Raw genomic sequence first — 15,237 nt, 5'->3', positions numbered from 1 at the left:
TATATAGGAGGTCAGAGTAGATAATCTTAATGGTCTCTTCTGGCTTTGGAATCTACAAATCCTCATGCTGAAAGGAGAGAAGTTAGTTCAGTGCTAACGCTGATGGTTTATTTTTTTGATATGATTCAGTTCCTCGAGAATTAGACAGAGTTTGCAACTTGTTTGAGCTGCCAGAGGCCATCAGATGTTAGTGACTTTCTGACACAACAAGGGATGAATGGATGAATTCAGAGAAATAAAATTGATCTTGCACTTTGCATTTTCAGCCGTTTTTACAACCAAACTCAAACCAAGTTTTTAAAAGGATAATGGATTTTGCTTCCGGGGCTGAGGCAGGACCCAGAAGTACCATGATAAGAAGCAGTTCTTGTGGCTAGGACCAGTGCAATGATAGGAGTAAACCTAGGAAACCTTTGCAGAGTGATGCATCTATCTGAACAAAACTGGAACCCCAGACCTATAGAGGCTTTGTCCATGTTTACTCACTTTTCCAATCAACCTTCCAGAAGCCCATTTTCAACCAGAGAGTTAGACTGAAAGCTTCCATATCCAATTATCATCCAACAAGCCACTAGTACCCATCCTTTGACAACTTAAAGATTCTATTTCTTATTGATATAGGACAGAGATAGCAGTCTCTTCTTTTGAAAATGAAATTATCAGAAGGGAAATTGCATACAGAACTAGATATATTACAATGTGGTGATTAACTTTACATTATAGATCTGATGAAAAAAAGAAAAGACAGCTCACTTGAGATTCATACAAAGACATGAAAAAAATCAAAAAATTCCTAGATGTCTTAAACGAGGAAACATTTCACAAACTAATAATACGAGGAGGGCTCTCTACTCTCTATTATCTCCCCATCATTTCTTAGGCCATCTTTTGGCAAATGATTTTAACATTCACTTTTCACCTGATAGATCTTCTTGCTTGTACTATTAATTTCAGAGGCATAACTTGTTTTCTTTGCTAAGATTTCATTTCCTCCCATCTCAGAATTTGATGAAATCTATTTCTTAGTTCCTCATCTCCCAGTGAAAGCTGACAACAAGTATCAGACAAAATGTAGCTGTCCTATATGAAGTAATTCATTTCTGTCACAGATTAAACATTTTTTTCTTTGACACAAGATGACGGATATTGTTCCATGAGATCCAAAAATGAACAATTTAACCACTTAATTTCTAAGACAGTTTAAGGAAATGCATTTCTCCCTAAAATGTATATAGCTGTTGGGTTAAACAGCTGATCAGGATCAGAAACAGAACAATGGAAAATATGGCAGGATATTCCTATTGACTTCAAGAGATGTTTTATTGGGGACTTTTGCTATTTCTAGACTTAAGCCTTGCAATAAAATGCCTTGTGTCTGACCAGATTATGCTAATAATTATTTAAAAATATGCCATGTTGAAATGATGCCTTCCTGCTGACCAATGAAACCTGATCTTGGACAAAATTCTTCCCTGTGATCCACACTTCACAACTTTTATCTGTGTCATCTATTTGTACCTGCTGCTAAACTTATTCCATACCTGATGTTAAGGGGCTCACAAAAAATAACTTTGCTTCAGGTTTACATGGGATCTTTTATTTTAGGTCATGTTCCCTATGTTTTTTCCTGTTACCATTGACTGTATTGCCCCATCACTAACTTTGCACTTACTCCAAAAATGCAAGTCAAAAGTTCATTCTTTTAGTACTATTGTAAAATGTGACTTTCCCCAGCAATATTTTCTTTAGTTTAAACTGCCTTTTGTCTTATGAGAACTAAACAGATTGAAATCCCACTGCTTCTGAAAGGTGAGAAGCAAAAGTGTAGATTTTAATTAACTGTCCCAAAGAATGCTTTTCATTACATGGGAGTGTTAAGAGAAATTTCCCAAATGGTTCTTTGATAATCCAGGAAATGGGAACACTGAGTCTGCAACCTACAGACAAATGGACAAAACCTCCTTTAAGGAATCAACTTTCTCTGGGTTCTCCATAGGGGGAGAGTTGCTTATGAGCCAATTTCTTGAGCACATGTTGAGAGCAATAGTTGGCTCAGATGAATGTAAATATGTCTTTTAATTAAATGGTTTGCAAATGACCAATGAGGGTGGCAGGATCAGACCTCAGACTATGGAAATCCTGTGACTTGTTCAAGGGAGGTGAGTGCTTTTCCGCTGGTGGTTTTGTGAATGGCACCTAAGTCTCATTGGTGCTGGAACTAAGGGTGCTGGTGGATTGGGGGTGCTGCCGCACTCTGTGGCTTGAAGTTGTTTCCATTCTTTACAGGGTTTACAGTTTGGTTCAATGGCTCTTAGCACCCCCACTGTACAAATTGTTCCAGAACCCCTGGCCTGAATTAAAAAATAGTTTGGTCAACCCAAAATTTCATTTTTCAGCAAATAAACTATTCATCAAAAAATTTTCACCTAGCTCTAGATCTAGTATTAAATAAGTAAATGTTGCCCCTTCTATATACATGTATAACACAAACACTGAGCCCAACCTTACTCACATTCATATTAATGACAACATTTCTATTAACTTCAACAGGAGTAGGATTGGACCCATTTTGAGCAAATCTAAAGCATTATAAGATTCAATAAGAAATGGATATACAATATGTATTACTTATTTTTTGCATGGAGCTCCTTTTAGCATTGGTCGAAAGGGCCTAGAACTTGGGACAAATGTTTTTCTTATTGCTTAACTCCAAAGTAAATAAATAAATATTCCTAACAGAAGTATTTCCCCCCCATCACACCTTGAATTCAGCCCATTACAGCTAATTTTAGTTGAGAAATGTACCATACTCTCAGCATTTTACTGCATCAAGAGGCAGACATGAATGTGCTTAGATGACTCTGAAACATATCAACAGAACTGAATTTGATGCTTAGGGTTTCTAAATCAACTATTTTAAAAGATCAGTCAAGGATTTACAATAAATCACATTCTTTGAAAAGAAACAGTATTTAAAAACTTAAGATTTACTCTTACATATAAGTATATAGGTTTGTGGTTTTTTTTCATTTTTGTTTAAAAGCAGGCTAATGTGTTTATTTTACTCCAATGTACACCTCTCTCTTCTCTCCCCCCTCCTCTACTTCCAACCTCCTCACAGGTGTTAATCCCAGTGAAAGCCAGCAGCCCCATCCCTGTGGGGCACTAAAAAGAATTGTTTCATATTGTTACCAGGAAGATTTGTCACTTTAATTATTTTTGCAATTATTTGCTACAACTCAGCTCTGATTTTATTGTATAATCACAGTTATAGTTGCTGATCAATTATTTGATGCCACTTCAAAACAACTCAACATATCTAAGTTTGGACCTCATGAAACATAATGTTTTATAAGTGTTGTAAGGTTTGGTTTCTGGTAGGAATACTTCAAAAAAAGCCTTAAGCTTTCCCTTAGGGCTCTTGTCTCCTTGCAATTTTTCCATAACAATTTAATTAGCAAAGTTATCAAGGGAATATTTTGTAATATTATAATATTTCAGCTACTTTTCAGTTTCCTACCAGCAAAGCTTCCTCCCCCCACTTAGAGCCCTCAAAACTAAATCTTAAACTATTGAGAAATACAATGGATTATCTCCACAGGGAGCTGGCTAAAGTTGTAGTAATTTTAAAGTTTGCAAAGTGCAAGAAGCACTTTTTGTACACACAGGTCATTCAGATTATTCACATCTTAATATCTGATTGAAAGAGACTTGAAATAACATTAATTTTCTATAAATGTTACTGTGCCAAGAGATTCTGCAGCTTTAAGCAATACTTGGGTTGCCTTTTATTATTACTTGGTCATTTCTGAATCCAATCAAAAAGTCACAAAACATTTTGGTCCAAATTCTGCTCTCACTTGGTATGAAGTCACTGGGGCAGGGGCAGAGAGAGACACACATCACCTGTACAAATAGCCATAAGAGCATTAAAATTTATTGCAGACCATGGCTTCATTAATTTCTGTGTATTTCCTCTATTGTGCTGAGGAAGACTTCAAAAGGGGTATGAATGAGAAGCAGCAGCAGGCAAGGAAATCCAGGAAAGCTGGGGCAGAGGTATAAGGTCTACATGTGAACACCTGTAACAGAACACTCCAGATCTACATGGATTCTAGGGATTCAGTGGGGTTTGATGGCAAACCCCACTCACAATGAAGCAATTTGATGAGGACTACATGAGAGGGAAGCTCATGGAATTTTCCCTTTTCCACTTTACAGGCACTCATAAAGGTTTTCCAGCCAGAGGGGGAAATTTCCCAACAAGTATCCTATTTAGATTTTAAGCACTTTGATCCAGAAAATACATCTTACGCCTTCTGCGAGGTATACAGCACCCTTCTAGGTGATATAAAATAAATACGTAAATAATAAGTAGTGTTCTATTATTGCAACCTATCTGGGCCATTTAAAAGTGGGAGAAAGAAACATAACAAAAATCTTTGCTGTTATGAGTGAGATCTCTCTTTAGAATACTCTGCTTATATTGAAGTCGTTGTTAGAAGTCCCGTTGACGTCCACAGGATGAGGGCTAACCTTCAAAATCCCATCCTATAAGGACAGAGCCAATGAGGAGGAAGAGATCATAGATCTAATGTCAATGGCATCTTATGAAGAAGTAATGTATGCTATTGAGAATAAAATGCAGGAGTAGAGTGAAACTGGAAAGTTGGTCTTATTTCAAATTAAATTAAGGGAAAAGGGTCAACATGAAACAGAAGACCAAATTCTTGCGGCAAATGCACACTGGTCATTCACAAAACAAAAAATAAAAACTTACTTTGGTTTCTTTTCTGCATTTCAAATAGGGTGGCTGAAAGCTTTCCATTGAAAGTGTTAGTCTATAGAAAATTGTTTTTTTGATTAAATGAAATTTTTCATGAAGAGTCTACTTTCTACAGAAAATGTCTAGTCTGTCAAAAGAGAGACGTTTTAAAATGAAAACCAAATTTACTATGGAAAAGTTCAATGGAAATTACGTTATTTTTTTCTTTTCCAAGGATTTCCTGAGGGAATCTTTTCCCTACTCAGCTCTAATTTTAAGGCGTAAAAATGTTGTTATATTTACAATATGTTTCCTGTTTCACCCTGCTCCGTCGTTATTGTACTGTTTTCAGAACAGAGTTGGGCTCAGAATCTGTATCTTGGTTGTGTTGAGATATGGAATTCTGGTTCAGACATATCTTACAGATAGAATATTTACAGTCCCACTTACTGACTGTATAGTGTCATCTCATATTTTTCCTGAATATGTTTTCCTTGATATGTACACCTAGTAGTAACATAACACAGGCTTTTAAAATAATCTGGATGGTGCTGTCTTTATAGCAGAACACAAAAACAGTCCCTTCAACAGTAGTTCTTATAAATCATTGTTAATTGGCTGAGCTTGTGGAGGCCTTACACTTTACAACATTTCTATTTTGATACCTGAATATGTAATGCAATAACTTTTGAACCCCACATCTGATGTACTCCACAATTGCAGAGAATATTCTGGGCATTCATGGCCAGAATCTTATTGATCTGGGAAGAAATCAGAAAACCAAAAGGAAGAAAATGAAGGACACATTAAAGGGACTGCTTTGGGGGATATCTTTGTAATGTACAGAACAATCTAGATTATTTTAAAAGCCTGTTATGGAACTACTAGATGAACTTCTGATTAGCACAGCCACAGCTTCAAGCACTTCTACAATTGTTTTTAGATCAAACTGTTGGATGGCAGCAATTAATATCTTCTAGCATAATAATACCCCTGCTCATCCTCCCAATAATACATTGATGTCCTGATTAATTTATCACCCTGACAAATGGAGTGGGGCGGGGGGGGGAGGGGGGAGTAGGAATTAGAGGCATACCTACAGGCCACAGCACAGGGCCAGAGGAGGGAAATGGGAGACCCTGGTACACAGAACTATAAGATGGGGGTGGGGGAGGTAGGAAGGAACAAAATGGGGGCAGAGTCCCTGGAATGGTGGGGAATGGGGTGCAGGCAGACCCCCTGGCTGGGATGGAAGATTGGGGGACACTTATATGAGTTAAATATGAGAATAGGATGCACACAGAGTCCCTAGTAGGATGGGGAAGGTGGGAATGGGAGGCAGACAGAGCCCCTGGCATTTGGAGAGAACAGAAAACTATAGTCTGAGAGGAGGCGACTGGATGGCACACAGAACCCTGGCAAGGGGAACATGGGAGACCCTTGCAGGGGAGTCCCTTAAATAGAGGTGACAGACAAGGAGCTTGAGTGGGGACTGGAGGGATGCAAGTAGCCCTGGTGTGTGCTTGGCCTACATAAGCTACAAAGGGAGCAAAACTCTTAGTTTAAAATCAGTTTTAATAGTAATTGCCTTATGCTTTTACTTAACCAACCCCGGCAAGTTATTTGTTAATGCTCTGTGTCTCATGTTTATTTACAGTGCTGTGACTTCAGTGATATGGTCAACTCACAAGACCCTCTATTTGAGAATCCACCCTCACCTAACTGTATATAAAGTATAAAATATGGTTTGGGAAAAGCATATTGTCTATGTTCAATTACAGACCTGGTTGGGGTCACCAATTCTTTAAAGCCTCATTGTTATTGGCCAGTTAGACCTTTTTGCTGATGTTATCGAAACCCAATAAATTATAACTGGTACCTCACCATTGAGCTATCTGTGCTTATCATGTTAATAGAGGAAGAAGTAAAGGGGTTTAAAGGTAATAAAGACCTTCTGTGACCAGGGAATGTGGTAAAGAGAGGCAAGTCGTGATGAGGTATGTATTGGGGAGAGCAAGGGGTGGACACATTCAAAGTATTTAATTTTCCTTCCATCCAGAGTCCAACCCTGCCGTCTCAGAATTAGTTTGTGACTTTCCAGCTATATCTCAATTTAGGCCATTAAAGATAAATTGGGAACTGTTCAATTTTCAAAACACAGTAATTGGTCCTGTGAAGTAGTACCATGGCCACCTCCAATTCTACTGTAGAGAACTCTCCCTCACACCTGACACCATGTTCAGCCTTTATTCCAACTCTACACAGGTTCCCTATTGCTTCCCAAATAAATCCAAATTCTCTGTTCCAGCCTTTGGCTACCTCCAAAACTTGTCTCCTGTTGTGCTCTTCCCACAGCCTCTTTGCTTAGCCCATGCTGCCTTTAATGTATGTTTCTTTATGTCTTTACCCTATATAGCTAACCACAACTTCTTTCATGTTCAATGTACATTGATACACTAACACACACACTATTTTTATGCGTTAGCGCACACTTTCTGTTTTCAAACATTCCAAGTTCTCGGTTTTCCCAAAGTTGCCCAGAGGCCAGCAATCAAGAATCAGGGCCCCATTGCACTAGGCATTGTATACACATTTTGATTATGAAAACTAATGCCAGAAGAAAAACAAAACAAAATGTTCTTTGTGGGTCAAATTCATCCACAGTGTAACTACATAGAAGTTAGCTACATGCTGAAGTCAGGTAATAGGAAAGTCAATGGTGTTATATCAGGGATTAACGTAGACCTGTGTTTTTAAAGAAGATGCTTCATTTAATCAAGTAGGCCTTTGAATCCCTCAGTCTGAGAGTGGGTCACAAACAGTTGATTTCAAAATATTCTCAGATGTCCATTGAGGCCTCATGAAACGGGTTCTTCTGTAAATCACTACTGATATGAAGTTGTAGATCTTGGTTATAACTTTTTCTTGAACTTGGAAAAAGATTGACAGGAGTGCTGAGCCCCCACAACACTACCCAAAGTCAATGGGATCTGTGTGTGCATCAGCACCTCCAGCCATGAGGGCCACAGAGATTGAGATTCTTTTTTCATCATCTTTGATATCAGAATTAAACTTATAAGACATTTTGCAATCCACTCCCATTTGAATTTATAGTGATAACCATTAGAACTCTACCACCACAATTTCACCAAATTCACTTCTTCCAGTTAATGTCTACGGGAGAAAGTGGGAAGCATCCATGTAGTACAAGACATCTTTTTCATAGAGTAAACAGAAAATAATTTTTATTATGCTTAGGGGCCCCAATCAGGGATCCTGTCTGCATTGTAACATTCAATGTGTAGGAAACAGAACATGAAAGAAACTAGAAACTCTGAATTTCAACTCTCAGTTTCTATGAAGAAATTTATAGTTTGCCAATGGAAGAAAATTTTTTTACTGTGCTAAATGTGAAGTGCAAAATACATGTTTCCTCATCAGCATTTTATATATTTTTTCTGTATTTCATTCTCCCTTGTACAGCATATACAGATTACATTGAACATAGGTTTCTATTTAAACTTTTGTGATATTAAGACTTAGACTTAGCCTACCACACACATAGAGGGATGCAGATGACAATGTTCAGCTTTTACTTTATTTATGAAATAATATGGATTTGGAATATATTAATTTAGTAGTAGCTATAGTATATGATGCTAAGTTTACTGCCATTTCTCCCTGTGAATTACATAGCCTGCCACCTCTCTAAATTGTTAGACAAATACACTGGAAATAATCATCCAGTTTCTACCTTTTTTGGGGTCTACAATAAAAGCTATCCCAGTCCCGATTATATTTTGAAGTTATGTACAGTCTGACAACAAGAGAAGCAAGATTTTTTTTAACCTTGTCTGTGGTAGTTTTTTTTAGAACATGAAGGAAAGCTCAACATGAACAGACCTGTAATGTTAGCCAACCTGCCAATCAAGGCACTAATCCTCTAAACATCTCTAGTATCAGGAGACAGATACCTGGAAGCTGGTATATGGGAGATAAAGAGAAAAGTTGGACAGGAACCAGAAAGTGTTCAAAAGAAAAAACAGATGCATATGTCCAGCTACTGTTTCTCCCCAAAAAATCTAAAATGAATGATATAGGAGGGTTCTGAACACCACAGATTTAAAAGAAAATCCTTCTTTATTATTAGTTACGTGGTTCAAGTTACAGTATTTCCATCTTCACTAAGAATTTCAAGACAGGATAATACAGTATTAAGGAAGGTGGTCATTACAACACTGTTTAATTTGAAATAGCAGTGTTTAGTATCGCTGGAAATCAAATTTAAAAAACATATTTTAAAGTGTATGTGCAACTTTACACCTTGCTCTTTTAATATCACATGTGAGTGTAGTTGGAACTATAGCAAAGAAAGGCAGAGACAGAATCTTGCAATATAAATTATCCCACTTGCATTACCCTGGTATATTAGTTGAATATTTTGTTTCATCCACTGAAAAGAAAATAAGGACAAATGCATTTTGTACAGCAAGTGCTTTACATAGTTCCACTGTTGTGTTACAAATAACATTAATAGAAGAAAATAATTTTTAACAAACTGATTCAATAAATTACACCTCTTTTCTTGAATTGTCTGAAAACAGACATCATGATTTCTGTCAGTAAGTCTTGATCTGTGGCATATTCACTGACAGTTCATGGAAATAATTTGATATTCAAATTTGAGTTGTTTTGACTGGAAACATAGATTGCATGCTATGTTTGTGTTCCCTGACTGGGTGACTAACTCTTAGGATCAGGTTTCTGGTGTGAATACTTGCTTCTGTGAATATTCTTGCAATGTGTGCTTAGAATTGGCTGTTTCACCGAATATTCCTGCCAGTAAAGTCATTTGCTAGAATATTGATAGAAAGCAAATACAGAAGGGGTGTGAACACCATTTAGGGAAATTCACTAAGAAATCGAATGAATATTCACAGGGTTGGGGGTTTTTTGTGTTTGTGTAGAATTTACTCAGCTCTAATTGTCACAGCATAAAATAGCTACAATTCACCAAGCCTTGAAGTGTGAACTATCAGATAAAGGTTTCCCCACACCCCAAATACAATCTCAGTATCACCAACCCCATAGGTTCAAAAATCACATTTCAACCCCCCCAAAATCATGATACTGGCTTAAAACTCATGAGATATTTAAAAATCATAAATCTGTATCTTTTTATTTACCTTCTGACGTTTGAGTCTGTAGGGTTCATATTTTCCAGTTTCTTTCAGAAGCTTAGATTATTTTTAAAGAAAAGCTGAGATTCCCACATTCACATGATTAACACCCCCCCCTCAAGTATTGTGAGGGTTAAGTTACAAAAATCATGAGAATTGGCAATACTGCCACAGTCTAAGTCCTCTGTTATGTGACTAGATCCAGGTGGGTGCATATTTGCACAGGTGCAGGAATTTGCTACTCAGGCTAGCTTGCAGAACCAGGACCTAAATTAATATTAGTTTAAAACTAGATCTCATACTGAGGATTTTTGTCTTTAGTTTAACAACTGTAAATAATAATGTATAAGAATTTTTATTTATTTATGTATTTTAATTAAATTAATTTAGAAAACAAACACACCAAGCAATGTCATTGACATAATAAGAAGGGGAAGTGTGTCAAACCAGAATGAAATTATACAATATGTGTCATTTTATAGATATAAATACTACTATGAGGGATCCAGAAACAAAGGAAAGAGAAATAAAATACAAAGCTGGACAAGGCTCAGTCAGAAAGTAGCTATTAATTACAACTGACTAACCAAACCAAGAGTGTCTTGTATTTTGAAGGGGGGATCATGGCTAGTTCCCAGCTCCCTGGGAGTGTCCTGGTAAGGAAAAGAGGGTCACAGTAGAAAAGAGTTTGATAACAACTAGGCTAAGCTAAACAAGCAATTACCTCCACACAAAGGAAAGGAGCTAGGTTTACTTCTACCTGCATGACAGCACCAGGCATTGCTCCAGTTCAAAGCACCCAAACTAGGTGAAATGAATAGATAGAATCACCAGTTCCCCACAAGTGACCCAGTCCTACTCACTCACAGATGCCTGCAATAAGGGCAAGCAGCTGTGGTAAATAAGTGGGTTTTACTTTTTCCTCACTTCCCCAGGGAATACACATACTCTGTCATAGAGTGCTGCACTCTAGGTGTGTCACTTTATAAACTTTGTTGTTTTCTTAAGCTGTTTGGGGCAGTGAATTTCTTTTAATCTTTTCTCTGTGTCTATCTAACATTGAGCACAATAGAACCTCAATCCCGACCAGGGAGGAGAGGACAAGTTGGGATTTGGATTTGAATAATATTAAATGATATTCTGTACATTCAGTACAGTTCAGTTTTGGATTTTAATAAACCAGTCCCATCAATGATATTTGTACAGGTAGTTTTCATTCAGATACTTTGGTGTTTAAAGGATCCATATTTAATCTTGGTTTGTGGCTTGATCACTTTGGTCCCAGTCCCAGAGATGGCTCTGCTGGCATGGAACACAGTCTTTTGCAGGATTGAGGCGTTTCTCCAATGGAATAATATCTAATAGATTCTGAGTCCAGTGACGTTGATTGAGCTTTCCACAATAACATAATTCTGTGTGTCACAGGTAAGAACCCTACCTGGACAAAATGCTTTTGATGGCTATGCTAATGTTGCTCTAGACAATAGTTGAAATACACGTGCCTGGAGCCCCCGAGGACAGAGGTTTGTATTACTAGGAATATAATTTTTTATGTTGTCATTCCAGTAGGTTTTTTTATTATTATTATTTGCTTTGGACAGGTCTGCAGTATGTGTAGTGAAAAAAGAAAATAGAAAATCCATATTTAAATGCATTTCCAGTGCTAACAGGATCTTGAGCTGATTTTCTGGGAGATGTGGTTTATTACAATACATAACACAGTTGTAGACATTGAATTATGTTGGAAAGAAAAAAAAACCCATCAGCCCCATCTGTTTAAAATTCTGCCAACAATTTGGAAATAAACTAGGAAACTGTTTCATTTAAAAACATAACAGATACATTGAGTTAAGTGGTGAACTATCAAGTCAATGATAAAGAGAGTAGTATATCAAAATATAAGGTGGCACAACCTACCAAAGCACATTTATGAGAAACTAAAAAGCAGGGGGGAAATTCATGTAAATGTGATTATTCCTAATTAGATCTGAGTATCAAAATCAAATTATACAATGAGTATTCACTTCATATCCCCAGAGAAAGCCAGCACAGATCATTTATTCATTCACATCTTTTTTTCCCCTTCTTCTCTTTTTCCTCCTGAATAATCCCCAACCCAATCCTAAATCTCCTGAGGCACCTTCCTATGAATAGGGCACCCTGCAGGCAGGAACATGCTTGGAATAGCTACCAGCTCCTATAAGACTGCTGCCTTGACAGTCTTTTGCAAAAGACAAGAGCAGGGGGGAATGGTGCCTGTACAGCTCCAGAACTGCTTTTTGTTCCCAGGTGTAATGATCCAAACATCAAGAGAGCTTTCCCCATGCTCCACTTCCCCCTCCTTCCCCCCACCAACTAAGACAAAATAATGCAGTCAACACGATTAACATCTGAAAACTTCCAGTTATGCTGCTGATCCTGCAGGATGCTAAATGCCTTCAACTCCCACAGGGTGAATAAAAATTGAGGGCGTTCAGCACCACGCAGAAAATGCTCAACATTTCTCAAGACTGGTCCTTGAATCAGCAGATTAAGCCTCTGAGCATTAAAGGCTGCCTCAGTGAGACAGTATTCAGCAAAGTATCATCTGAACCCCCTTTTTCCCCCTTCTAGACACAAGCTCAGCTTCATTCATCTTTAAATAATAGAATGTTATTCTGTAATATCTAGATGTTAAATACAAAAGGGCCTGAATCTCCACTGTCTTGGACTTTGTGTATTTGTCTATCACTGTTGACAGTGCATGCATATTACCGGTGAAGGAGCATCTTACACTCACTTTGCACAGGTGTCAGAGAGTACAGAATCAGGCTGCAGGTGTCATGCCATTAATCATGCAGAAGCTTCTATGCCCCCTTCTTTTCTTCCCGACTCCAAAACAAGGGAAAACTCAAAAGTGATATTGAAAAGGAGTTTTACAGAAAACAATGTTCAGTACTGCAATAACACATATTGCCAATCATCCACAGCAGCAAAGTGGTATCACCGAGGGCATCTGCAGAAAACATTGAGAGCTGCAGTATACACAGGTCTAATGTGTAAGGGCCTGGTGCACCCTGAAGCCTGGAAGCCTTCAATGCAACATGTGCAGGGAGCAATCAGATCAGACTGAATTTATTTAATAAATTAGAGGTGGAATTTAGAACCAGATCCAAGGACCCCCTGAAGTCAATGGCAGTCTTGCCCCTGACATTTGTGGATTTTCACATCAGGCCTATAAAGAGGGCTATCTAGAGTGGCATGTTTTCATCAGAATAATTAAAGCTTGTGACGCTGTATAAAAAGAAAAATGACTATGTTTACACTAATGTATCACCACTGATGTATCAACACTGTTACAACCACTGATGTATCCCACTGTTGCACAGTTGTGATAAACCTTATACAAAATGAAAAGGAGGACTTGTGGCACCTTAGAGACTAACCAATTTATTTGAGCATGAGCTTTCGTGAGCTACAGCTCACATTATAATTATAATAATGTCTTCTGCAATTTCCACAGTATGCATCCGATGAAGTGAGCTGTAGCTCACGAAAGCTCATGCTCAAATAAATTGGTTAGTCTCTAAGGTGCCACAAGTCCTCCTTTTCTTTTTCGAATACAGACTAACACGGCTGTTACTCTGAAACCTGTCCTTATACAAAATATGCCTCATAAGGAACAATTGTAATCTGTTGAACAATGTTATCCTGTTTATATGTGTGTATCATCATTGTATATGAAGTTATGAATCTTTGCTACGAGTTTGTATCTCAAACATTTTGTGTTCCTGGGTAATACCCCCAAGACAGATTTACATCAAGACCAGCCAGCCAAGTTGATGGGCTATTAGGGAGAATCAACTCTTCCAATGGATGCCTCCGGAGGACACCTCAGAGAGCATATGGACAATGGAGGCCCAGTGAGTCAGCCAGAGAACATGCGATCACAGTAACTTTCCATGCACATGGGCTGAGGTTATAAACTGGAGACTGACATCACCTCTTTGCTTCTTTCCTGATCCACATCTCTGGACGATGATTTCTAACAAAGGGAAGCTTTAAACAAAGGATTGAGTATCCCCACTCTTTTGGAGGTAACAGCGAGACTCATTGCAAACTAGCAGATTTAAGATCACTGCTATTGTCCTGATCTACAAACTCTGAAATCAGCTGCAATGTATATGATTCACTTTAACCATTTGATAACTCTCTTCTCTTTTTTATATTAATAAATCTTTAGTTTTTAGCCAAGCTACTAGCGTGTTTTTTGGGTAGATCTGAAATATATTTTGACCAGTGTGTGTGTGTCTTGTTCTTTGGAACTGGAAGAACCGAATATATGTGATTTCTGGTTTTAATAATAATTTATCGTAGAAGTCTGGTTTGTCTGGATGGTGTATGAGGGGCAAGAGGGCCAGAAGGGGACTGTCTGTGGCTTCATACTAACTAGCATAGTATTTTGGAAGCACAGATTTGTTTCTGGCTTTGTGAAATCTTATGATATAATATACTACCAGTTTGGTATGCCCTGTTTTCCGTCCCTGTTGAGATGGCGTTCTTAGCTGTGTCCCATACCAGGCAGTGTGACAGAGCAGTGTGAAAGTAACAAATGCACCTACCAGAAAGGGAGGGCTGGCTTGAGCCCCTTTGGAAACTTTACTGCTAAACAGTGATATCCATTTGGGTGTATAAAATTCACAAGGGAATAAAGGAAAGTTCTACAACTCTCTTTGAACTATTGTAATATCAAATGCAAGAACAAGAGACATGGAATAATGGCATTCTGAGCTAAATTCCTTTATACAAATTGAGTTTCCATATGGAATAAGGATGTTAAAAGGAGTCACAGATGTGAGTTTTTAAAAGGAGTTTTTAGTTCAGTATTTTGAGGAGGAAAATATGGGTTACACAGGGAATGTTAAATTTTATTTGAAGGGAATAGGGAGAATAGCTCTTACTACACATGTTTACAGCATGCACTGTCCCACAGATCTTACAGTCCAAGGGCTAGATTGTGACCCAGGTAAAGCACTCACAGAGTAGCAGTGCATATGGTAGAGGAGTGCAATGCAAGGAGCAATGCAAGGAGAGCTACTACCTTCCCCATGCAGGTGCTCAGGGAGTAACCAGAGACTTGGCTTCATGCCTTTAATGTGTGGGCCAGTGAAGCTGAGCCAGTGCACCAGGGAAAATAATCCACACCATATAGGGCTGGCACCGATTACACTTCCTCTACCGACCTGGGAGAAAGTGGAAGGAAGTGGGAATCAGATTGTGACTTTCTGACTATGCACTGCCTCTTGCTCAGGC

Source organism: Natator depressus, chromosome 8 (assembly GCF_965152275.1).
Source record: "Natator depressus isolate rNatDep1 chromosome 8, rNatDep2.hap1, whole genome shotgun sequence".
In the NCBI taxonomy this organism is placed as follows: Eukaryota; Metazoa; Chordata; order Testudines; family Cheloniidae; genus Natator; species Natator depressus.
This window is presented reverse-complemented; position numbering follows the sequence as displayed.